Source organism: Paramisgurnus dabryanus, chromosome 13 (genome assembly GCF_030506205.2).
Source record: "Paramisgurnus dabryanus chromosome 13, PD_genome_1.1, whole genome shotgun sequence".
NCBI classification, from domain to species: domain Eukaryota; kingdom Metazoa; phylum Chordata; class Actinopteri; order Cypriniformes; family Cobitidae; genus Paramisgurnus; species Paramisgurnus dabryanus.
Genome location: NC_133349.1, coordinates 38,500,623 through 38,517,951, shown reverse-complemented (window position 1 = coordinate 38,517,951; position 17,329 = coordinate 38,500,623). Strand labels below are relative to the sequence as shown.

Genomic DNA, 17,329 nt, shown 5'->3' with positions numbered 1-17,329 from the left:
GATTCGATAGACACTTCAAGACTTATGTTGCAACGCCATGACATCAGTGAACGCTTACAGAAAGAACGCATTCATGGGAAAAAATGACATAAATAATTAATTAATTAAATGCTTACAGCACCAGGTATTCCCAGGCGGTCTCCCATCCAAGTACTAACCAGGCCCGACCCTGCTTGGCTTCCGAGATCAGACGAGAGCGGGCGTGCTCAGGGTGGTGTGGCCGTAAGCGAGTGCGTACTTGATTCGAGAGACACTTCAAAACTAATGTGGCAACGCCATGCCATGGGAGAACGCTTACAGAAAGGACGCATTCATGGGAAAAATGACATAAATAATTAATTAATTAAATTCTTACAGCACCAGGTATTCCCAGGCGGTCTCCCATCCAAGTACTAACCAGGCCCGACCCTGCTTGGCTTCCGAGATCAGACGAGAGCGGGCGTGCTCAGGGTGGTGTGGCCGTAAACGAGTGCTGACTCGATTCGAGAGACACTTCAAGGCTAATGTGGCAACGCAATGACATCGGTAAATGGTTACAGAAAGGACGCATTCATGGGAAAAAATGACATTAAAAAATAATTAATTAATTAAATGCTTACAGCACCTGGTATTCCTAGGGCGGTTTCCCATCCAAGTACTAACCAGGCCCGACCCTGCTTGGCTTCCGAGATCAGACGAGAGCGGGCGTGCTCAGGGTGGTGTGGCCGTAAGCAAGTGCCGACTCGATTCGATAGACACTTCAAGACTTATGTGGCAATGCCATGACATCAGTGAACGCTTACAGAAAGAACGCATTCATGGGAAAAAATGACATAAATAATTAATTAATTAAATGCTTACAGCACCAGGTATTCCCAGGCGGTCTCCCATCCAAGTACTATCCAGGCCCGACCCTGCTTGGCTTCCGAGATCAGACGAGAGCGGGCGTGCTCAGGGTGGTGTGGCCGTAAGCGAGTGCCGACTCGATTCGATAGACACTTCAAGACTTATGTGGCAACGCCATGACATCAGTGAACGCTTACAGAAAGATCGCATTCATGGGAAAAAATGACATAAATAATTAATTAATTAAATGCTTACAGAACCTGGTATTCCCAGGCGGTCTCCCATCCAAGTACTAACCAGGCCCGACCCTGCTTGGTTTCCGAGATCAGACGAGAGCGGGCTTGCTCAGGGTGGTGTGGCCGTAAGCGAGTGCTGACTTGATTCGAGAGACACTTCAAAACTAATGTGGCAACGCCATGCCATGGGAGAACGCTTACAGAAAGGACGCATTCATGGGAAAAATGACATAAATAATTAATTAATTAAATGCTTACAGCACCAGGTATTCCCAGGCGGTCTCCCATCCAAGTACTAACCAGGCCCGACCCTGCTTGGCTTCCGAGATCAGACGAGAGCGGGCGTGCTCAGGGTGGTGTGGCCGTAAACGAGTGCTGACTCGATTCGAGAGACACTTCAAGGCTAATGTGGCAACGCAATGACATCGGTAAATGGTTACAGAAAGGACGCATTCATGGGAAAAAATGACATAAAAAAAATAATTAATTAATTAAATGCTTACAGCACCTGGTATTCCCAGGCGGTCTCCCATCCAAGTACTAACCAGGCCCGACCCTGCTTGGCTTCCGAGATCAGACGAGAGCGGGCGTGCTCAGGGTGGTGTGGCCGTAAGCGAGTGCTGACTCGCTTCGATAGACACTTCAAGACTTATGTGGCAACGCCATGACATCAGTTAACGCTTACAGAAAGATCGCATTCATGGGAAAAAATGACATAAATAAATTTTTAATTAATTAAATGCTTACAGCACCTGGTACTCCCAGGCGGTCTCCCATCCAAGTACTAACCAGGCCCGACCCTGCTTGGCTTCCGAGATCAGACGAGAGCGGGCGTGCTCAGGGTGGTGTGGCCGTAAGCGAGTGCCGACTCGATTCGATAGACACTTCAAGACTTATGTGGCAACGCCATGACATCAGTTAACGCTTACAGAAAGAACGCATTTATGGGAAAAAATGACATAAATAATTAATTAATTAAATGCTTACAGCACCAGGTATTCCCAGGCGGTCTCCCATCCAAGTACTAACCAGGCCCGACCCTGCTTGGCTTCCGAGATCAGACTAGAGCGGGCGTGCTCAGGGTGGTGTGGCCGTAAGCGAGTGCGGACTTGATTCGAGAGACACTTCAAAACTAATGTGGCAACGCCATGCCATGGGAGAACGCTTACAGAAAGGACGCATTCATGGGAAAAATGACATAAATAATTAATTAATTAATTAAATTCTTACAGCACCAGGTATTCCCAGGCGGTCTCCCATCCAAGTACTAACCAGGCCCGAACCTGCTTGGCTTCCGAGATCAGACGAGAGCTGGCGTGCTCAGGGTGGTGTGGCCGTAAACGAGTGCTGACTCGATTCGAGAGACACTTCAAGGCTAATGTGGCAACGCAATGACATCGGTAAATGGTTACAGAAAGGACGCATTCATGGGAAAAAATGACATAAAAAAAATAATTAATTAATTAAATGCTTACAGCACCTGGTATTCCCAGGCGGTCTCCCATCCAAGTACTAACCAGGCCCGACCCTGCTTGGCTTCCGAGATCAGACGAGAGCGGGCGTGCTCAGGGTGGTGTGGCCGTAAGCGAGTGCTGACTCGCTTCGATAGACACTTCAAGACTTATGTGGCAACGCCATGACATCAGTGAACGCTTACAGAAAGATCGCATTCATGGGAAAAAATGACATAAATAAATTTTTAATTAATTAAATGCTTACAGCACCTGGTACTCCCAGGCGGTCTCCCATCCAAGTACTAACCAGGCCCGACCCTGCTTGGCTTCCGAGATCAGACGAGAGCGGGCGTGCTCATGGTGGTGTGGCCGTAAGCGAGTGCCGACTCGATTCGATAGACACTTCAAGACTTATGTGGCAACGCCATGACATCAGTGAACGCTTACAGAAAGAACGCATTCATGGGAAAAAATGACATAAATAATTAATTAATTAAATGCTTACAGCACCAGGTATTCCCAGGCGGTCTCCCATCCAAGTACTAACCAGGCCCGACCCTGCTTGGCTTCCGAGATCAGACGAGAGCGGGCGTGCTCAGGGTGGTGTGGCCGTAAGCGAGTGCGGACTTGATTCGAGAGACACTTCAAAACTAATGTGGCAACGCCATGCCATGGGAGAACGCTTACAGAAAGGACGCATTCATGGGAAAAATGACATAAATAATTAATTAATTAAATTCTTACAGCACCAGGTATTCCCAGGCGGTCTCCCATCCAAGTACTAACCAGGCCCGACCCTGCTTGGCTTCCGAGATCAGACGAGAGCGGGCGTGCTCAGGGTGGTGTGGCCGTAAACGAGTGCTGACTCGATTCGAGAGACACTTCAAGACTTATGTGGCAACGCCATGACATCAGTGAACGCTTACAGAAAGATCGCATTCATGGGAAAAAATGACATAAATAAATTTTTAATTAATTAAATGCTTACAGCACCTGGTACTCCCAGGCGGTCTCCCATCCAAGTACTAACCAGGCCCGACCCTGCTTGGCTTCCGAGATCAGACGAGAGCGGGCGTGCTCAGGGTGGTGTGGCCGTAAGCGAGTGCCGACTCGATTCGATAGACACTTCAAGACTTATGTGGCAACGCCATGACATCAGTGAACGCTTACAGAAAGAACGCATTCATGGGAAAAAATGACATAAATAATTAATTAATTAAATGCTTACAGCACCAGGTATTCCCAGGTGGTCTCCCATCCAAGTACTATCCAGGCCCGACCCTGCTTGGCTTCCGAGATCAGACGAGAGCGGGCGTGCTCAGGGTGGTGTGGCCGTAAGCGAGTGCCGACTCGATTCGATAGACACTTCAAAACTTATGTGGCAACGCCATGACATCAGTGAACGCTTACAGAAAGAACGCATTCATGGGAAAAAATGACATAAATAATTAATTAATTAAATGCTTACAGCACCAGGTATTCCCAGGCGGTCTCCCATCCAAGTACTAACCAGGCCCGACCCTGCTTGGCTTCCGAGATCAGACGAGAGCGGGCGTGCTCAGGGTGGTGTGGCCGTAAGCGAGTGCTGACTCGCTTCGATAGACACTTCAAGACTTATGTGGCAACGCCATGCCATGGGAGAACGCTTACAGAAAGGACGCATTCATGGGAAAAAATGACATAAAAAATTATTAATTAATTAAATGCTTACAGCACCAGGTATTCCCAGGCGGTCTCCCATCCAAGTACTAACCAGGCCCGACCCTGCTTGGCTTCCGAGATCAGACGAGAGCGGGCGTGCTCAGGGTGGTGTGGCCGTAAACGAGTGCTGACTCGATTCGAGAGACACTTCAAGGCTAATGTGGCAACGCAATGACATCGGTAAATGGTTACAGAAAGGACGCATTCATGGGAAAAAATGACATAAAAAAAATAATTAATTAATTAAATGCTTACAGCACCTGGTATTCCCAGGCGGTCTCCCATCCAAGTACTATCCAGGCCCGACCCTGCTTGGCTTCCGAGATCAGACGAGAGCGTGCGTGCTCAGGGTGGTGTGGCCGTAAGCGAGTGCCGACTCGATTCGATAGACACTTCAAGACTTATGTGGCAACGCCATGACATCAGTGAACGCTTACAGAAAGAACGCATTCATGGGAAAAAATGACATAAATAATTAATTAATTAAATGCTTAGAGCACCAGGTATTCCCAGGCGGTCTCCCATCCAAGTACTAACCAGGCCCGACCCTGCTTGGCTTCCGAGATCAGACGAAAGCGGGCGTGCTCAGGGTGGTGTGGCCGTAAGCGAGTGCGGACTTGATTCGAGAGACACTTCAAAACTAATGTGGCAACGCCATGCCATGGGAGAACGCTTACAGAAAGGACGCATTCATGGGAAAAAATGACATAAAAAAATTATTAATTAATTAAATGCTTACAGCACCTGGTATTCCCAGGCGGTCTCCCATCCAAGTACTAACCAGGCCCAACCCTGCTTGGCTTCCGAGATCAGACGAGAGCGGGCGTGCTCAGGGTGGTGTGGCCGTAAGCGAGTGCTGACTCGCTTCGATTGACACTTCAAGACTTATGTGGCAACGCCATGACATCAGTGAACGCTTACAGAAAGATCGCATTCATGGGAAAAAATGACATAAATAATTAATTAATTAAATGCTTACAGAACCTGGTATTCCCAGGCGGTCTCCCATCCAAGTACTAACCAGGCCCGACCCTGCTTGGCTTCCGAGATCAGACGAGAGCGGGCTTGCTCAGGGTGGTGTGGCCGTAAGCGAGTGCTGACTCGATTCGAGAGACACTTCAAAACTAATGTGGCAACGCCATGCCATGGGAGAACGCTTACAGAAAGGACGCATTCATGGGAAAAATGACATAAATAATTAATTAATTAAATGCTTACAGCACCAGGTATTCCCAGGCGGTCTCCCATCCAAGTACTAACCAGGCCCGACCCTGCTTGGCTTCCGAGATCAGACGAGAGCGGGCGTGCTCAGGGTGGTGTGGCCGTAAACGAGTGCTGACTCGATTCGAGAGACACTTCAAGGCTAATGTGGCAACGCAATGACATCGGTAAATGGTTACAGAAAAGACGCATTCATGGGAAAAAATGACATAAAAAAAATAATTAATTAATTAAATGCTTACAGCACCTGGTATTCCCAGGCGGTCTCCCATCCAAGTACTAACCAGGCCCGACCCTGCTTGGCTTCCGAGATCAGACGAGAGCGGGCGTGCTCAGGGTGGCGTGGCCGTAAGCGAGTGCTGACTCGATTCGAGAGACACTTCAAAACTAATGTGGCAACGCCATGCCATAGGAGAACGCTTACAGAAAGGACGCATTCATGGGAAAAATGACATAAATAATTAATTAATTAAATTCTTACAGCACCAGGTATTCCCAGGCGGTCTCCCATCCAAGTACTAACCAGGCCCGACCCTGCTTGGCTTCCGAGATCAGACGAGAGCGGGCGTGCTCAGGGTGGTGTGGCAGTAAGCGAGTGCCGACTCGATTCGAGAGACACTTCAAGGCTAATGTGGCAACGCAATGACATTGGTAAATGGTTACAGAAAGGACGCATTCATGGGAAAAAATGACATTAAAAAATAATTAATTAATTAAATGCTTACAGCACCTGGTATTCCCAGGCGGTCTCCCATCCAAGTACTAACCAGGCCCGACCCTGCTTGGCTTCCGAGATCAGACGAGAGCGGGCGTGCTCAGGGTGGTGTGGCCGTAAGCGAGTGCTGACTCGATTCGAGAGACACTTCAAAACTAATGTGGCAACGCCATGCCATGGGAGAACGCTTACAGAAAGGACGCATTCATGGGAAAAAATGACATAAATAAATATTTAATTAAATAAATATTTAATTAATTAAATGCTTACAGAATCTGGTATTCCCAGGCGATCTCCCATCCAAGTACTAACCAGTCCCGACCCTGCTTGGCTTCCGAGATCAGACGAGAGCGGGCGTGCTCAGGGTGGTGTGGCCGTAAGCGAGTGCTGACTCGATTCGAGAGACACTTCAAGGCTAATGTGGCAACGCAATGACATCGGTAAATGATTACAGAAAGGACGCATTCATGGGAAAAAATGACATAAAAAAAATTATTAATTAATTAAATGCTTACAGCACCTGGTATTCCCAGGCGGTCTCCCATCCAAGTACTAACCAGGCCCGACCCTGCTTGGCTTCCGAGATCAGACGAGAGCGGGCGTGCTCAGGGTGGTGTGGCCGTAAGCGAGTGCAGACTCGATTCGAGAGACACTTCAAAACTAATGTGGCAACGCCATGCCATGGGAGAACGCTTACAGAAAGGACGCATTCATGGGAAAATATGACATAAAAAAAAATTTTTATTAATTAAATGCTTACAGCACCTGGTATTCCCAGGCGGTCTCCCATCCAAGTACTAACCAGGCCCGACCCTGCTTGGCTTCCGAGATCAGACGAGAGCGGGCGTGCTCAGGGTGGTGTGGCCGTAAGCGAGTGCAGACTCGATTCGAGAGACACTTCAAAACTAATGTGGCAACGCCATGCCATGGGAGAACGCTTACAGAAAGGACGCATTCATGGGAAAATATGACATAAAAAAAAAATTTTATTAATTAAATGCTTACAGCACCTGGTATTCCCAGGCGGTCTCCCATCCAAGTACTAACCAGGCCCGACCCTGCTTGGCTTCCGAGATCAGACGAGAGCGGGCGTGCTCAGGGTGGTGTGGCCGTAAGCGAGTGCGGACTTGATTCGAGAGACACTTCAAAACTAATGTGGCAACGCCATGCCATGGGAGAACGCTTACAGAAAGGACGCATTCATGGGAAAAAATGACATAAAAAAATTATTAATTAATTAAATGCTTACAGCACCTGGTATTCCCAGGCGGTCTCCCATCCAAGTACTAACCAGGCCCGACGCTGCTTGGCTTCCGAGATCAGACGAGAGCGGGCGTGCTCAGGGTGGTGTGGCCGTAAGCGAGTGCTGACTCGCTTCGATAGACACTTCAAGACTTATGTGGCAACGCCATGACATCAGTGAACGCTTACAGAAAGATCGCATTCATGGGAAAAAATGACATAAATAAATTTTTAATTAATTAAATGCTTACAGCACCTGGTACTCCCAGGCGGTCTCCCATCCAAGTACTAACCAGGCCCGACCCTGCTTGGCTTCCGAGATCAGACGAGAGCGGGCGTGCTCAGGGTGGTGTGGCCGTAAGCGAGTGCCGACTCGATTCGATAGACACTTCAAGACTTATGTGGCAACGCCATGACATCAGTGAACGCTTACAGAAAGAACGCATTCATGGGAAAAAATGACATAAATAATTAATTAATTAAATGCTTACAGCACCAGGTATTCCCAGGTGGTCTCCCATCCAAGTACTATCCAGGCCCGACCCTGCTTGGCTTCCGAGATCAGACGAGAGCGGGCGTGCTCAGGGTGGTGTGGCCGTAAGCGAGTGCCGACTCGATTCGATAGAAACTTCAAAACTTATGTGGCAACGCCATGACATCAGTGAACGCTTACAGAAAGAACGCATTCATGGGAAAAAATGACATAAATAATTAATTAATTAAATGCTTACAGCACCAGGTATTCCCAGGCGGTCTCCCATCCAAGTACTAACCAGGCCCGACCCTGCTTGGCTTCCGAGATCAGACGAGAGCGGGCGTGCTCAGGGTGGTGTGGCCGTAAGCGAGTGCTGACTCGCTTCGATAGACACTTCAAGACTTATGTGGCAACGCCATGCCATGGGAGAACGCTTACAGAAAGGACGCATTCATGGGAAAAAATGACATAAAAAAATTATTAATTAATTAAATGCTTACAGCACCTGGTATTCCCAGGCGGTCTCCCATCCAAGTACTAACCAGGCCCAACCCTGCTTGGCTTCCGAGATCAGACGAGAGCGGGCGTGCTCAGGGTGGTGTGGCCGTAAGCAAGTGCTGACTCGCTTCGATAGACACTTCAAGACTTATGTGGCAACGCCATGACATCAGTGAACGCTTACAGAAAGATCGCATTCATGGGAAAAAATGACATAAATAATTAATTAATTAAATGCTTACAGCACCAGGTATTCCCAGTCGGTCTCCCATCCAAGTACTAACCAGGCCCGACCCTGCTTGGCTTCCGAGATCAGACGAGAGCGGGCGTGCTCAGGGTGGTGTGGCCGTAAACGAGTGCTGATTCGATTCGAGAGACACTTCAAGGCTAATGTGGCAACGCAATGACATCGGTAAATGGTTACAGAAAGGACGCATTCATGGAAAAAATGACATAAAAAAAATAATTAATTAATTAAATGCTTACAGCACCTGGTATTCCCAGGCGGTCTCCCATCCAAGTACTATCCAGGCCCGACCCTGCTTGGCTTCCGAGATCAGACGAGAGCGTGCGTGCTCAGGGTGGTGTGGCCGTAAGCGAGTGCCGACTCGATTCGATAGACACTTCAAGACTTATGTGGCAACGCCATGACATCAGTGAACGCTTACAGAAAGAACGCATTCATGGGAAAAAATGACATAAATAATTAATTAATTAAATGCTTACAGCACCAGGTATTCCCAGGTGGTCTCCCATCCAAGTACTAACCAGGCCCGACCCTGCTTGGCTTCCGAGATCAGACGAGAGCTGGCGTGCTCAGGGTGGTGTGGCCGTAAGCGAGTGCTGACTCGATTCGAGAGACACTTCAAAACTAATGTGGCAACGCCATGCCATGGGAGAACGCTTACAGAAAGGACGCATTCATGGGAAAAAATGACATAAATAAATATTTAATTAAATAAATATTTAATTAATTAAATGCTTACAGAACCTGGTATTCCCAGGCGATCTCCCATCCAAGTACTAACCAGTCCCGACCCTGCTTGGCTTCCGAGATCAGACGAGAGCGGGCGTGCTCAGGGTGGTGTGGCAGTAAGCGAGTGCCGACTCGATTCGAGAGACACTTCAAAACTTATGTGGCAACGCCATGACATCAGTGAACGCTTACAGAAAGAACGCATTCATGGGAAAAATGACATAAATAATTAATTAATTAAATGCTTACAGCACCAGGTATTCCCAGGCGGTCTCCCATCCAAGTACTAACCAGGCCCGACCCTGCTTGGCTTCCGAGATCAGATGAGAGCGGGCGTGCTCAGGGTGGTGTGGCAGTAAGCGAGTGCCGACTCGATTCGAGAGACACTTCAAGGCTAATGTGGCAACGCAATGACATTGGTAAATGGTTACAGAAAGGACGCATTCATGGGAAAAAATGACATTAAAAAATAATTAATTAATTAAATGCTTACAGCACCTGGTATTCCCAGGCGGTCTCCCATCCAAGTACTAACCAGGCACGACCCTGCTTGGCTTCCGAGATCAGACGAGAGCGGGCGTGCTCAGGGTGGTGTGGCCGTAAGCGAGTGCTGACTCGATTCGAGAGACACTTCAAAACTAATGTGGCAACGCCATGCCATGGGAGAACGCTTACAGAAAGGACGCATTCATGGGAAAAAATGACATAAATAAATATTTAATTAAATAAATATTTAATTAATTAAATGCTTACAGAATCTGGTATTCCCAGGCGATCTCCCATCCAAGTACTAACCAGTCCCGACCCTGCTTGGCTTCCGAGATCAGACGAGAGCGGGCGTGCTCAGGGTGGTGTGGCCGTAAGCGAGTGCTGACTCGATTCGAGAGACACTTCAAGGCTAATGTGGCAACGCAATGACATCGGTAAATGGTTACAGAAAGGACGCATTCATGGGAAAAAATGACATAAAAAAAAATATTAATTAATTAAATGCTTACAGCACCTGGTATTCCCAGGCGGTCTCCCATCCAAGTACTAACCAGGCCCGACCCTGCTTGGCTTCCGAGATCAGACGAGAGCGGGCGTGCTCAGGGTGGTGTGGCCGTAAGCGAGTGCAGACTCGATTCGAGAGACACTTCAAAACTAATGTGGCAACGCCATGCCATGGGAGAACGCTTACAGAAAGGACGCATTCATGGGAAAATATGACATAAAAAAATTTTTTTATTAATTAAATGCTTACAGCACCTGGTATTCCCAGGCGGTCTCCCATCCAAGTACTAACCAGGCCCGACCCTGCTTGGCTTCCGAGATCAGACGAGAGCGGGCGTGCTCAGGGTGGTGTGGCCGTAAGCGAGTGCGGACTTGATTCGAGAGACACTTCAAAACTAATGTGGCAACGCCATGCCATGGGAGAACGCTTACAGAAAGGACGCATTCATGGGAAAAAATGACATAAAAAAATTATTAATTAATTAAGTGCTTACAGCACCTGGTATTCCCAGGCGGTCTCCCATCCAAGTACTAACCAGGCCCAACCCTGCTTGGCTTCCGAGATCAGACGAGAGCGGGCGTGCTCAGGGTGGTGTGGCCGTAAGCGAGTGCTGACTCGCTTCGATAGACACTTCAAGACTTATGTGGCAACGCCATGACATCAGTGAACGCTTACAGAAAGATCGCATTCATCGGAAAAAATGACATAAATAATTAATTAATTAAATGCTTACAGCACCAGGTATTCCCAGGCGGTCTCCCATCCAAGTACTAACCAGGCCCGACCCTGCTTGGCTTCCGAGATCAGACGAGAGCGGGTGTGCTCAGGGTGGTGTGGCCGTAAGCGAGTGCCGACTCGATTCGATAGACACTTCAAGACTTATGTGGCAACGCCATGACATCAGTGAACGCTTACAGAAAGGACGCATTCATGGGGAAAAATGACATAAAAAAATTATTAATTAATTAAATGCTTACAGCACCTGGTATTCCCAGGCGGTCTCCCATCCAAGTACTAACCAGGCCCAACCCTGCTTGGCTTCCGAGATCAGATGAGAGCGGGCGTGCTCAGGGTGGTGTGGCCGTAAGCGAGTGCTGACTCGCTTCGATTGACACTTCAAGACTTATGTGGCAACGCCATGACATCAGTGAACGCTTACAGAAAGATCGCATTCATGGGAAAAAATGACATAAATAATTAATTAATTAAATGCTTACAGAACCTGGTATTCCCAGGCGGTCTCCCATCCAAGTACTAACCAGGCCCGACCCTGCTTGGCTTCCGAGATCAGACGAGAGCGGGCGTGCTCAGGGTGGTGTGGCCGTAAGCGAGTGCGGACTTGATTCGAGAGACACTTCAAAACTAATGTGGCAACGCCATGCCATGGGAGAACGCTTACAGAAAGGACGCATTCATGGGAAAAAATGACATAAAAAAATTATTAATTAATTAAATGCTTACAGCACCTGGTATTCCCAGGCGGTCTCCCATCCAAGTACTAACCAGGCCCAACCCTGCTTGGCTTCCGAGATCAGACGAGAGCGGGCGTGCTCAGGGTGGTGCGGCCGTAAGCGAGTGCTGACTCGCTTCGATAGACACTTCAAGACTTATGTGGCAACGCCATGACATCAGTGAACGCTTACAGAAAGATCGCATTCATGGGAAAAAATGACATAAATAATTAATTAATTAAATGCTTACAGCACCAGGTATTCCCAGGCGGTCTCCCATCCAAGTACTAACCAGGCCCGACCCTGCTTGGCTTCCGAGATCAGACGAGAGCGGGTGTGCTCAGGGTGGTGTGGCCGTAAGCGAGTGCCGACTCGATTCGATAGACACTTCAAGACTTATGTGGCAACGCCATGACATCAGTGAACGCTTACAGAAAGAACGCATTCATGGGAAAAAATGACATAAATAATTAATTAATTAAATGCTTACAGCACCAGGTATTCCCAGGCGGTCTCCCGTCCAAGTACTATCCAGGCCCGACCCTGCTTGGCTTCCGAGATCAGACGAGAGCGGGCGTGCTCAGGGTGGTGTGGCCGTAAGCGAGTGCCGACTCGATTCGATAGACACTTCAAAACGTATGTGGCAACGCCATGACATCAGTGAACGCTTAAAGAAAGAACGCATTCATGGGAAAAAATGACATAAATAATTAATTAATTAAATGCTTACAGCACCAGGTATTCCCAGGCGGTCTCTCATCCAAGTACTAACCAGGCCCGACCCTGCTTGGCTTCCGAGATCAGACGAGAGCGGGCGTGCTCAGGGTGGTGTGGCCGTAAGCGAGTGCGGACTTGATTCGAGAGACACTTCAAAACTAATGTGGCAACGCCATGCCATGGGAGAACGCTTACAGAAAGGACGCATTCATGGGGAAAAATGACATAAAAAAATTATTAATTAATTAAATGCTTACAGCACCTGGTATTCCCAGGCGGTCTCCCATCCAAGTACTAACCAGGCCCAACCCTGCTTGGCTTCCGAGATCAGACGAGAGCGGGCGTGCTCAGGGTGGTGTGGCCGTAAGCGAGTGCTGACTCGCTTCGATTGACACTTCAAGACTTATGTGGCAACGCCATGACATCAGTGAACGCTTACAGAAAGATCGCATTCATGGGAAAAAATGACATAAATAATTAATTAATTAAATGCTTACAGAACCTGGTATTCCCAGGCGGTCTCCCATCCAAGTACTAACCAGGCCCGACCCTGCTTGGCTTCCGAGATCAGACGAGAGCGGGCTTGCTCAGGGTGGTGTGGCCGTAAGCGAGTGCTGACTCGATTCGAGAGACACTTCAAAACTAATGTGGCAACGCCATGCCATGGGAGAACGCTTACAGAAAGGACGCATTCATGGGAAAAATGACATAAATAATTAATTAATTAAATGCTTACAGCACCAGGTATTCCCAGGCGGTCTCCCATCCAAGTACTAACCAGGCCCGACCCTGCTTGGCTTCCGAGATCAGACGAGAGCGGGCGTGCTCAGGGTGGTGTGGCCGTAAACGAGTGCTGACTCGATTCGAGAGACACTTCAAGGCTAATGTGGCAACGCAATGACATCGGTAAATGGTTACAGAAAGGACGCATTCATGGGGAAAAATGACATAAAAAAAATAATTAATTAATTAAATGCTTACAGCACCTGGTATTCCCAGGCGGTCTCCCATCCAAGTACTAACCAGGCCCGACCCTGCTTGGCTTCCGAGATCAGACGAGAGCGGGCGTGCTCAGGGTGGTGTGGCCGTAAGCGAGTGCTGACTCGCTTCGATAGACACTTCAAGACTTATGTGGCAACGCCATGACATCAGTGAACGCTTACAGAAAGATCGCATTCATGGGAAAAAATGACATAAATAAATTTTTAATTAATTAAATGCTTACACCACCTAGTATTCCCAGGCGGTCTCCCGTCCAAGTACTATCCAGGCCCGACCCTGCTTGGCTTCCGAGATCAGACGAGAGCGGGCGTGCTCAGGGTGGTGTGGCCGTAAGCGAGTGCCGACTCGATTCGATAGACACTTCAAAACGTATGTGGCAACGCCATGACATCAGTGAACGCTTACAGAAAGAACGCATTCATGGGAAAAAATGACATAAATAATTAATTAATTAAATGCTTACAGCACCAGGTATTCCCAGGCGGTCTCCCGTCCAAGTACTATCCAGGCCCGACCCTGCTTGGCTTCCGAGATCAGACGAGAGCGGGCGTGCTCAGGGTGGTGTGGCCGTAAGCGAGTGCCGACTCGATTCGATAGACACTTCAAAACGTATGTGGCAACGCCATGACATCAGTGAACGCTTACAGAAAGAACGCATTCATGGGAAAAAATGACATAAATAATTAATTAATTAAATGCTTACAGCACCAGGTATTCCCAGGCGGTCTCTCATCCAAGTACTAACCAGGCCCGACCCTGCTTGGCTTCGGAGATCAGACGAGAGCGGGCGTGCTCAGGGTGGTGTGGCCGTAAGCGAGTGCGGACTTGATTCGAGAGACACTTCAAAACTAATGTGGCAACGCCATGCCATGGGAGAACGCTTACAGAAAGGACGCATTCATGGGAAAAATGACATAAATAATTAATTAATTAAATTCTTACAGCACCAGGTATTCCCAGGCGGTCTCCCATCCAAGTACTAACCAGGCCCGACCCTGCTTGGCTTCCGAGATCAGACGAGAGCGGGCGTGCTCAGGGTGGTGTGGCCGTAAACGAGTGCTGACTCGATTCGAGAGACACTTCAAGGCTAATGTGGCAACGCAATGACATCGGTAAATGGTTACAGAAAGGACGCATTCATGGGAAAAAATGACATTAAAAAATAATTAATTAATTAAATGCTTACAGCACCTGGTATTCCCAGGCGGTCTCCCATTCAAGTACTAACCAGGCCCGACCCTGCTTGGCTTCCGAGATCAGACGAGAGCTGGCGTGCTCAGGGTGGTGTGGCCGTAAGCGAGTGCTGACTCGATTCGAGAGACACTTCAAAACTAATGTGGCAACGCCATGCCATGGGAGAACGCTTACAGAAAGGACGCATTCATGGGAAAAAATGACATAAATAAATATTTAATTAAATAAATATTTAATTAATTAAATGCTTACAGAACCTGGTATTCCCAGGCGATCTCCCATCCAAGTACTAACCAGTCCCGACCCTGCTTGGCTTCCGAGATCAGACGAGAGCGGGCGTGCTCAGGGTGGTGTGGCAGTAAGCGAGTGCCGACTCGATTCGAGAGACACTTCAAAACTTATGTGGCAACGCCATGACATCAGTGAACGCTTACAGAAAGAACGCATTCATGGGAAAAATGACATAAATAATTAATTAATTAAATGCTTACAGCACCAGGTATTCCCAGGCGGTCTCCCATCCAAGTACTAACCAGGCCCGACCCTGCTTGGCTTCCGAGATCAGACGAGAGCGGGCGTGCTCAGGGTGGCGTGGCCGTAAGCGAGTGCTGACTCGATTCGAGAGACACTTCAAAACTAATGTGGCAACGCCATGCCATGGGAGAACGCTTACAGAAAGGACGCATTCATGGGAAAAATGACATAAATAATTAATTAATTAAATTCTTACAGCACCAGGTATTCCCAGGCGGTCTCCCATCCAAGTACTAACCAGGCCCGACCCTGCTTGGCTTCCGAGATCAGACGAGAGCGGGCGTGCTCAGGGTGGTGTGGCAGTAAGCGAGTGCCGACTCTATTCGAGAGACACTTCAAGGCTAATGTGGCAACGCAATGACATTGGTAAATGGTTACAGAAAGGACGCATTCATGGGAAAAAATGACATTAAAAAATAATTAATTAATTAAATGCTTACAGCACCTGGTATTCCCAGGCGGTCTCCCATCCAAGTACTAACCAGGCCCGACCCTGCTTGGCTTCCGAGATCAGACGAGAGCGGGCGTGCTCAGGGTGGTGTGGCCGTAAGCGAGTGCTGACTCGATTCGAGAGACACTTCAAAACTAATGTGGCAACGCCATGCCATGGGAGAACGCTTACAGAAAGGACGCATTCATGGGAAAAAATGACATAAATAAATATTTAATTAAATAAATATTTAATTAATTAAATGCTTACAGAATCTGGTATTCCCAGGCGATCTCCCATCCAAGTACTAACCAGTCCCGACCCTGCTTGGCTTCCGAGATCAGACGAGAGCGGGCGTGCTCAGGGTGGTGTGGCCGTAAGCGAGTGCTGACTCGATTCGAGAGACACTTCAAGGCTAATGTGGCAACGCAATGACATCGGTAAATGGTTACAGAAAGGACGCATTCATGGGAAAAAATGACATAAAAAAAATTATTAATTAATTAAATGCTTACAGCACCTGGTATTCCCAGGCGGTCTCCCATCCAAGTACTAACCAGGTCCGACCCTGCTTGGCTTCCGAGATCAGACGAGAGCGGGCGTGCTCAGGGTGGTGTGGCCGTAAACGAGTGCAGACTCGATTCGAGAGACACTTCAAAACTAATGTGGCAACGCCATGCCATGGGAGAACGCTTACAGAAAGGACGCATTCATGGGAAAATATGACATAAAAAAAAAAATTATTAATTAAATGCTTACAGCACCTGGTATTCCCAGGCGGTCTCCCATCCAAGTACTAACCAGGCCCGACCCTGCTTGGCTTCCGAGATCAGACGAGAGCGGGCGTGCTCAGGGTGGTGTGGCCGTAAGCGAGTGCGGACTCGATTCGAGAGACACTTCAAAACTAATGTGGCAACGCCATGCCATGGGAGAACGCTTACAGAAAGGACGCATTCATGGGAAAAAATGACATAAAAAAATTATTAATTAATTAAATGCTTACAGCACCTGGTATTCCCAGGCGGTCTCCCATCCAAGTACTAACCAGGCCCAACCCTGCTTGGCTTCCGAGATCAGACGAGAGCGGGCGTGCTCAGGGTGGTGTGGCCGTAAGCGAGTGCTGACTCGCTTCGATAGACACTTCAAGACTTATGTGGCAACGCCATGACATCAGTGAACGCTTACAGAAAGATTGCATTCATGGGAAAAAATGACATAAATAATTAATTAATTAAATGCTTACAGCACCAGGTATTCCCAGGCGGTCTCCCATCCAAGTACTAACCAGGCCCGACCCTGCTTGGCTTCCGAGATCAGACGAGAGCGGGTGTGCTCAGGGTGGTGTGGCCGTAAGCGAGTGCCGATTCGATTCGATAGACACTTCAAGACTTATGTGGCAACGCCATGACATCAGTGAACGCTTACAGAAAGAACGCATTCATGGGAAAAAATGACATAAATAATTAATTAATTAAATGCTTACAGCACCAGGTATTCCCAGGCGGTCTCCCGTCCAAGTACTATCCAGGCCCGACCCTGCTTGGCTTCCGAGATCAGACGAGAGCGGGCGTGCTCAGGGTGGTGTGGCCGTAAGCGAGTGCCGACTCGATTCGATAGACACTTCAAAACGTATGTGGCAACGCCATGACATCAGTGAACGCTTA

General features: G+C 48.3%; 55 non-coding genes and 16 pseudogenes across 55 annotated transcripts; all 71 read right to left on the bottom strand.

Moving 5' to 3' along the window:
* Nucleotides 1-109: 109 nt before the first annotated feature.
* Nucleotides 110-228, bottom strand: LOC135742944 (5S ribosomal RNA). The gene has a single exon (XR_010530345.1). It is a non-coding gene; the product is annotated as a 5S ribosomal RNA (ribosomal RNA).
* Nucleotides 229-348: 120 nt separating this feature from the next.
* Nucleotides 349-467, bottom strand: LOC135742102 (5S ribosomal RNA). The gene has a single exon (XR_010529932.1). It is a non-coding gene; the product is annotated as a 5S ribosomal RNA (ribosomal RNA).
* Nucleotides 468-592: 125 nt separating this feature from the next.
* LOC135742455 (5S ribosomal RNA) lies at nt 593-712 on the bottom strand (annotated as a pseudogene).
* A 121-nt stretch (nt 713-833) lies between these two features.
* LOC135742980 (5S ribosomal RNA) lies at nt 834-952 on the bottom strand. The gene has a single exon (XR_010530381.1). It is a non-coding gene; the product is annotated as a 5S ribosomal RNA (ribosomal RNA).
* Nucleotides 953-1,073: 121 nt separating this feature from the next.
* LOC135742436 (5S ribosomal RNA) lies at nt 1,074-1,192 on the bottom strand (annotated as a pseudogene).
* Nucleotides 1,193-1,312: 120 nt separating this feature from the next.
* LOC135741750 (5S ribosomal RNA) lies at nt 1,313-1,431 on the bottom strand. The gene has a single exon (XR_010529595.1). It is a non-coding gene; the product is annotated as a 5S ribosomal RNA (ribosomal RNA).
* A 126-nt stretch (nt 1,432-1,557) lies between these two features.
* LOC135742859 (5S ribosomal RNA) lies at nt 1,558-1,676 on the bottom strand. Its single transcript, XR_010530262.1, has one exon. It is a non-coding gene; the product is annotated as a 5S ribosomal RNA (ribosomal RNA).
* A 125-nt stretch (nt 1,677-1,801) lies between these two features.
* Nucleotides 1,802-1,920, bottom strand: LOC135743002 (5S ribosomal RNA). Its single transcript, XR_010530403.1, has one exon. It is a non-coding gene; the product is annotated as a 5S ribosomal RNA (ribosomal RNA).
* Nucleotides 1,921-2,041: 121 nt separating this feature from the next.
* On the bottom strand, nt 2,042-2,160 carry LOC135742063 (5S ribosomal RNA). Its single transcript, XR_010529893.1, has one exon. It is a non-coding gene; the product is annotated as a 5S ribosomal RNA (ribosomal RNA).
* A 124-nt stretch (nt 2,161-2,284) lies between these two features.
* Nucleotides 2,285-2,403, bottom strand: LOC135742555 (5S ribosomal RNA; annotated as a pseudogene).
* A 126-nt stretch (nt 2,404-2,529) lies between these two features.
* On the bottom strand, nt 2,530-2,648 carry LOC135742860 (5S ribosomal RNA). Its single transcript, XR_010530263.1, has one exon. It is a non-coding gene; the product is annotated as a 5S ribosomal RNA (ribosomal RNA).
* A 125-nt stretch (nt 2,649-2,773) lies between these two features.
* On the bottom strand, nt 2,774-2,892 carry LOC135742076 (5S ribosomal RNA). The gene has a single exon (XR_010529906.1). It is a non-coding gene; the product is annotated as a 5S ribosomal RNA (ribosomal RNA).
* A 121-nt stretch (nt 2,893-3,013) lies between these two features.
* On the bottom strand, nt 3,014-3,132 carry LOC135742945 (5S ribosomal RNA). The gene has a single exon (XR_010530346.1). It is a non-coding gene; the product is annotated as a 5S ribosomal RNA (ribosomal RNA).
* Nucleotides 3,133-3,252: 120 nt separating this feature from the next.
* Nucleotides 3,253-3,371, bottom strand: LOC135742103 (5S ribosomal RNA). Its single transcript, XR_010529933.1, has one exon. It is a non-coding gene; the product is annotated as a 5S ribosomal RNA (ribosomal RNA).
* Nucleotides 3,372-3,496: 125 nt separating this feature from the next.
* LOC135743003 (5S ribosomal RNA) lies at nt 3,497-3,615 on the bottom strand. The gene has a single exon (XR_010530404.1). It is a non-coding gene; the product is annotated as a 5S ribosomal RNA (ribosomal RNA).
* Nucleotides 3,616-3,736: 121 nt separating this feature from the next.
* On the bottom strand, nt 3,737-3,855 carry LOC135742958 (5S ribosomal RNA). The gene has a single exon (XR_010530359.1). It is a non-coding gene; the product is annotated as a 5S ribosomal RNA (ribosomal RNA).
* A 121-nt stretch (nt 3,856-3,976) lies between these two features.
* LOC135742946 (5S ribosomal RNA) lies at nt 3,977-4,095 on the bottom strand. The gene has a single exon (XR_010530347.1). It is a non-coding gene; the product is annotated as a 5S ribosomal RNA (ribosomal RNA).
* Nucleotides 4,096-4,219: 124 nt separating this feature from the next.
* Nucleotides 4,220-4,338, bottom strand: LOC135741751 (5S ribosomal RNA). The gene has a single exon (XR_010529596.1). It is a non-coding gene; the product is annotated as a 5S ribosomal RNA (ribosomal RNA).
* Nucleotides 4,339-4,464: 126 nt separating this feature from the next.
* Nucleotides 4,465-4,583, bottom strand: LOC135742050 (5S ribosomal RNA). The gene has a single exon (XR_010529881.1). It is a non-coding gene; the product is annotated as a 5S ribosomal RNA (ribosomal RNA).
* Nucleotides 4,584-4,704: 121 nt separating this feature from the next.
* On the bottom strand, nt 4,705-4,823 carry LOC135742408 (5S ribosomal RNA; annotated as a pseudogene).
* Nucleotides 4,824-4,948: 125 nt separating this feature from the next.
* Nucleotides 4,949-5,067, bottom strand: LOC135742724 (5S ribosomal RNA). The gene has a single exon (XR_010530133.1). It is a non-coding gene; the product is annotated as a 5S ribosomal RNA (ribosomal RNA).
* A 121-nt stretch (nt 5,068-5,188) lies between these two features.
* LOC135742402 (5S ribosomal RNA) lies at nt 5,189-5,307 on the bottom strand (annotated as a pseudogene).
* A 120-nt stretch (nt 5,308-5,427) lies between these two features.
* Nucleotides 5,428-5,546, bottom strand: LOC135741752 (5S ribosomal RNA). Its single transcript, XR_010529597.1, has one exon. It is a non-coding gene; the product is annotated as a 5S ribosomal RNA (ribosomal RNA).
* A 126-nt stretch (nt 5,547-5,672) lies between these two features.
* Nucleotides 5,673-5,791, bottom strand: LOC135741812 (5S ribosomal RNA). Its single transcript, XR_010529655.1, has one exon. It is a non-coding gene; the product is annotated as a 5S ribosomal RNA (ribosomal RNA).
* A 120-nt stretch (nt 5,792-5,911) lies between these two features.
* LOC135742216 (5S ribosomal RNA) lies at nt 5,912-6,030 on the bottom strand (annotated as a pseudogene).
* A 125-nt stretch (nt 6,031-6,155) lies between these two features.
* LOC135742861 (5S ribosomal RNA) lies at nt 6,156-6,274 on the bottom strand. Its single transcript, XR_010530264.1, has one exon. It is a non-coding gene; the product is annotated as a 5S ribosomal RNA (ribosomal RNA).
* Nucleotides 6,275-6,415: 141 nt separating this feature from the next.
* Nucleotides 6,416-6,534, bottom strand: LOC135742534 (5S ribosomal RNA; annotated as a pseudogene).
* Nucleotides 6,535-6,660: 126 nt separating this feature from the next.
* On the bottom strand, nt 6,661-6,779 carry LOC135742862 (5S ribosomal RNA). The gene has a single exon (XR_010530265.1). It is a non-coding gene; the product is annotated as a 5S ribosomal RNA (ribosomal RNA).
* Nucleotides 6,780-6,905: 126 nt separating this feature from the next.
* Nucleotides 6,906-7,024, bottom strand: LOC135742864 (5S ribosomal RNA). Its single transcript, XR_010530267.1, has one exon. It is a non-coding gene; the product is annotated as a 5S ribosomal RNA (ribosomal RNA).
* Nucleotides 7,025-7,150: 126 nt separating this feature from the next.
* Nucleotides 7,151-7,269, bottom strand: LOC135742865 (5S ribosomal RNA). Its single transcript, XR_010530268.1, has one exon. It is a non-coding gene; the product is annotated as a 5S ribosomal RNA (ribosomal RNA).
* Nucleotides 7,270-7,394: 125 nt separating this feature from the next.
* Nucleotides 7,395-7,513, bottom strand: LOC135742019 (5S ribosomal RNA). The gene has a single exon (XR_010529852.1). It is a non-coding gene; the product is annotated as a 5S ribosomal RNA (ribosomal RNA).
* A 125-nt stretch (nt 7,514-7,638) lies between these two features.
* Nucleotides 7,639-7,757, bottom strand: LOC135743004 (5S ribosomal RNA). The gene has a single exon (XR_010530405.1). It is a non-coding gene; the product is annotated as a 5S ribosomal RNA (ribosomal RNA).
* A 121-nt stretch (nt 7,758-7,878) lies between these two features.
* On the bottom strand, nt 7,879-7,997 carry LOC135742959 (5S ribosomal RNA). Its single transcript, XR_010530360.1, has one exon. It is a non-coding gene; the product is annotated as a 5S ribosomal RNA (ribosomal RNA).
* Nucleotides 7,998-8,118: 121 nt separating this feature from the next.
* On the bottom strand, nt 8,119-8,237 carry LOC135742947 (5S ribosomal RNA). Its single transcript, XR_010530348.1, has one exon. It is a non-coding gene; the product is annotated as a 5S ribosomal RNA (ribosomal RNA).
* Nucleotides 8,238-8,362: 125 nt separating this feature from the next.
* LOC135742736 (5S ribosomal RNA) lies at nt 8,363-8,481 on the bottom strand. Its single transcript, XR_010530144.1, has one exon. It is a non-coding gene; the product is annotated as a 5S ribosomal RNA (ribosomal RNA).
* A 121-nt stretch (nt 8,482-8,602) lies between these two features.
* Nucleotides 8,603-8,721, bottom strand: LOC135741952 (5S ribosomal RNA). The gene has a single exon (XR_010529788.1). It is a non-coding gene; the product is annotated as a 5S ribosomal RNA (ribosomal RNA).
* Nucleotides 8,722-8,846: 125 nt separating this feature from the next.
* Nucleotides 8,847-8,965, bottom strand: LOC135742051 (5S ribosomal RNA). The gene has a single exon (XR_010529882.1). It is a non-coding gene; the product is annotated as a 5S ribosomal RNA (ribosomal RNA).
* A 121-nt stretch (nt 8,966-9,086) lies between these two features.
* Nucleotides 9,087-9,205, bottom strand: LOC135741956 (5S ribosomal RNA). The gene has a single exon (XR_010529792.1). It is a non-coding gene; the product is annotated as a 5S ribosomal RNA (ribosomal RNA).
* Nucleotides 9,206-9,346: 141 nt separating this feature from the next.
* On the bottom strand, nt 9,347-9,465 carry LOC135742591 (5S ribosomal RNA; annotated as a pseudogene).
* A 120-nt stretch (nt 9,466-9,585) lies between these two features.
* LOC135741804 (5S ribosomal RNA) lies at nt 9,586-9,704 on the bottom strand. Its single transcript, XR_010529647.1, has one exon. It is a non-coding gene; the product is annotated as a 5S ribosomal RNA (ribosomal RNA).
* A 125-nt stretch (nt 9,705-9,829) lies between these two features.
* Nucleotides 9,830-9,948, bottom strand: LOC135742135 (5S ribosomal RNA). Its single transcript, XR_010529964.1, has one exon. It is a non-coding gene; the product is annotated as a 5S ribosomal RNA (ribosomal RNA).
* Nucleotides 9,949-10,089: 141 nt separating this feature from the next.
* Nucleotides 10,090-10,208, bottom strand: LOC135742535 (5S ribosomal RNA; annotated as a pseudogene).
* A 126-nt stretch (nt 10,209-10,334) lies between these two features.
* LOC135742866 (5S ribosomal RNA) lies at nt 10,335-10,453 on the bottom strand. The gene has a single exon (XR_010530269.1). It is a non-coding gene; the product is annotated as a 5S ribosomal RNA (ribosomal RNA).
* Nucleotides 10,454-10,579: 126 nt separating this feature from the next.
* Nucleotides 10,580-10,698, bottom strand: LOC135742867 (5S ribosomal RNA). Its single transcript, XR_010530270.1, has one exon. It is a non-coding gene; the product is annotated as a 5S ribosomal RNA (ribosomal RNA).
* Nucleotides 10,699-10,823: 125 nt separating this feature from the next.
* LOC135742747 (5S ribosomal RNA) lies at nt 10,824-10,942 on the bottom strand. Its single transcript, XR_010530155.1, has one exon. It is a non-coding gene; the product is annotated as a 5S ribosomal RNA (ribosomal RNA).
* Nucleotides 10,943-11,063: 121 nt separating this feature from the next.
* LOC135742903 (5S ribosomal RNA) lies at nt 11,064-11,182 on the bottom strand. The gene has a single exon (XR_010530305.1). It is a non-coding gene; the product is annotated as a 5S ribosomal RNA (ribosomal RNA).
* A 125-nt stretch (nt 11,183-11,307) lies between these two features.
* LOC135742671 (5S ribosomal RNA) lies at nt 11,308-11,426 on the bottom strand. Its single transcript, XR_010530082.1, has one exon. It is a non-coding gene; the product is annotated as a 5S ribosomal RNA (ribosomal RNA).
* A 121-nt stretch (nt 11,427-11,547) lies between these two features.
* LOC135742045 (5S ribosomal RNA) lies at nt 11,548-11,666 on the bottom strand. Its single transcript, XR_010529876.1, has one exon. It is a non-coding gene; the product is annotated as a 5S ribosomal RNA (ribosomal RNA).
* Nucleotides 11,667-11,791: 125 nt separating this feature from the next.
* On the bottom strand, nt 11,792-11,910 carry LOC135741775 (5S ribosomal RNA). Its single transcript, XR_010529620.1, has one exon. It is a non-coding gene; the product is annotated as a 5S ribosomal RNA (ribosomal RNA).
* Nucleotides 11,911-12,031: 121 nt separating this feature from the next.
* Nucleotides 12,032-12,150, bottom strand: LOC135743016 (5S ribosomal RNA). The gene has a single exon (XR_010530417.1). It is a non-coding gene; the product is annotated as a 5S ribosomal RNA (ribosomal RNA).
* A 121-nt stretch (nt 12,151-12,271) lies between these two features.
* LOC135741904 (5S ribosomal RNA) lies at nt 12,272-12,390 on the bottom strand. Its single transcript, XR_010529743.1, has one exon. It is a non-coding gene; the product is annotated as a 5S ribosomal RNA (ribosomal RNA).
* Nucleotides 12,391-12,511: 121 nt separating this feature from the next.
* On the bottom strand, nt 12,512-12,630 carry LOC135742077 (5S ribosomal RNA). Its single transcript, XR_010529907.1, has one exon. It is a non-coding gene; the product is annotated as a 5S ribosomal RNA (ribosomal RNA).
* Nucleotides 12,631-12,755: 125 nt separating this feature from the next.
* On the bottom strand, nt 12,756-12,874 carry LOC135742759 (5S ribosomal RNA). The gene has a single exon (XR_010530166.1). It is a non-coding gene; the product is annotated as a 5S ribosomal RNA (ribosomal RNA).
* A 121-nt stretch (nt 12,875-12,995) lies between these two features.
* On the bottom strand, nt 12,996-13,114 carry LOC135742403 (5S ribosomal RNA; annotated as a pseudogene).
* A 120-nt stretch (nt 13,115-13,234) lies between these two features.
* Nucleotides 13,235-13,353, bottom strand: LOC135741753 (5S ribosomal RNA). Its single transcript, XR_010529598.1, has one exon. It is a non-coding gene; the product is annotated as a 5S ribosomal RNA (ribosomal RNA).
* A 126-nt stretch (nt 13,354-13,479) lies between these two features.
* LOC135742868 (5S ribosomal RNA) lies at nt 13,480-13,598 on the bottom strand. The gene has a single exon (XR_010530271.1). It is a non-coding gene; the product is annotated as a 5S ribosomal RNA (ribosomal RNA).
* Nucleotides 13,599-13,723: 125 nt separating this feature from the next.
* On the bottom strand, nt 13,724-13,842 carry LOC135742484 (5S ribosomal RNA; annotated as a pseudogene).
* Nucleotides 13,843-13,963: 121 nt separating this feature from the next.
* On the bottom strand, nt 13,964-14,082 carry LOC135741905 (5S ribosomal RNA). Its single transcript, XR_010529744.1, has one exon. It is a non-coding gene; the product is annotated as a 5S ribosomal RNA (ribosomal RNA).
* A 121-nt stretch (nt 14,083-14,203) lies between these two features.
* On the bottom strand, nt 14,204-14,322 carry LOC135742461 (5S ribosomal RNA; annotated as a pseudogene).
* A 120-nt stretch (nt 14,323-14,442) lies between these two features.
* Nucleotides 14,443-14,561, bottom strand: LOC135742105 (5S ribosomal RNA). Its single transcript, XR_010529935.1, has one exon. It is a non-coding gene; the product is annotated as a 5S ribosomal RNA (ribosomal RNA).
* Nucleotides 14,562-14,686: 125 nt separating this feature from the next.
* LOC135742165 (5S ribosomal RNA) lies at nt 14,687-14,805 on the bottom strand (annotated as a pseudogene).
* Nucleotides 14,806-14,946: 141 nt separating this feature from the next.
* Nucleotides 14,947-15,065, bottom strand: LOC135742592 (5S ribosomal RNA; annotated as a pseudogene).
* Nucleotides 15,066-15,185: 120 nt separating this feature from the next.
* Nucleotides 15,186-15,304, bottom strand: LOC135741821 (5S ribosomal RNA). Its single transcript, XR_010529663.1, has one exon. It is a non-coding gene; the product is annotated as a 5S ribosomal RNA (ribosomal RNA).
* A 120-nt stretch (nt 15,305-15,424) lies between these two features.
* LOC135742217 (5S ribosomal RNA) lies at nt 15,425-15,543 on the bottom strand (annotated as a pseudogene).
* Nucleotides 15,544-15,668: 125 nt separating this feature from the next.
* Nucleotides 15,669-15,787, bottom strand: LOC135742869 (5S ribosomal RNA). Its single transcript, XR_010530272.1, has one exon. It is a non-coding gene; the product is annotated as a 5S ribosomal RNA (ribosomal RNA).
* Nucleotides 15,788-15,928: 141 nt separating this feature from the next.
* LOC135742537 (5S ribosomal RNA) lies at nt 15,929-16,047 on the bottom strand (annotated as a pseudogene).
* A 126-nt stretch (nt 16,048-16,173) lies between these two features.
* On the bottom strand, nt 16,174-16,292 carry LOC135741916 (5S ribosomal RNA). The gene has a single exon (XR_010529754.1). It is a non-coding gene; the product is annotated as a 5S ribosomal RNA (ribosomal RNA).
* Nucleotides 16,293-16,417: 125 nt separating this feature from the next.
* LOC135742870 (5S ribosomal RNA) lies at nt 16,418-16,536 on the bottom strand. Its single transcript, XR_010530273.1, has one exon. It is a non-coding gene; the product is annotated as a 5S ribosomal RNA (ribosomal RNA).
* Nucleotides 16,537-16,661: 125 nt separating this feature from the next.
* Nucleotides 16,662-16,780, bottom strand: LOC135742770 (5S ribosomal RNA). Its single transcript, XR_010530177.1, has one exon. It is a non-coding gene; the product is annotated as a 5S ribosomal RNA (ribosomal RNA).
* Nucleotides 16,781-16,901: 121 nt separating this feature from the next.
* On the bottom strand, nt 16,902-17,020 carry LOC135741796 (5S ribosomal RNA). The gene has a single exon (XR_010529640.1). It is a non-coding gene; the product is annotated as a 5S ribosomal RNA (ribosomal RNA).
* Nucleotides 17,021-17,141: 121 nt separating this feature from the next.
* LOC135741907 (5S ribosomal RNA) lies at nt 17,142-17,260 on the bottom strand. Its single transcript, XR_010529746.1, has one exon. It is a non-coding gene; the product is annotated as a 5S ribosomal RNA (ribosomal RNA).
* Between the last annotated feature and the right edge of the window lie 69 nt (nt 17,261-17,329).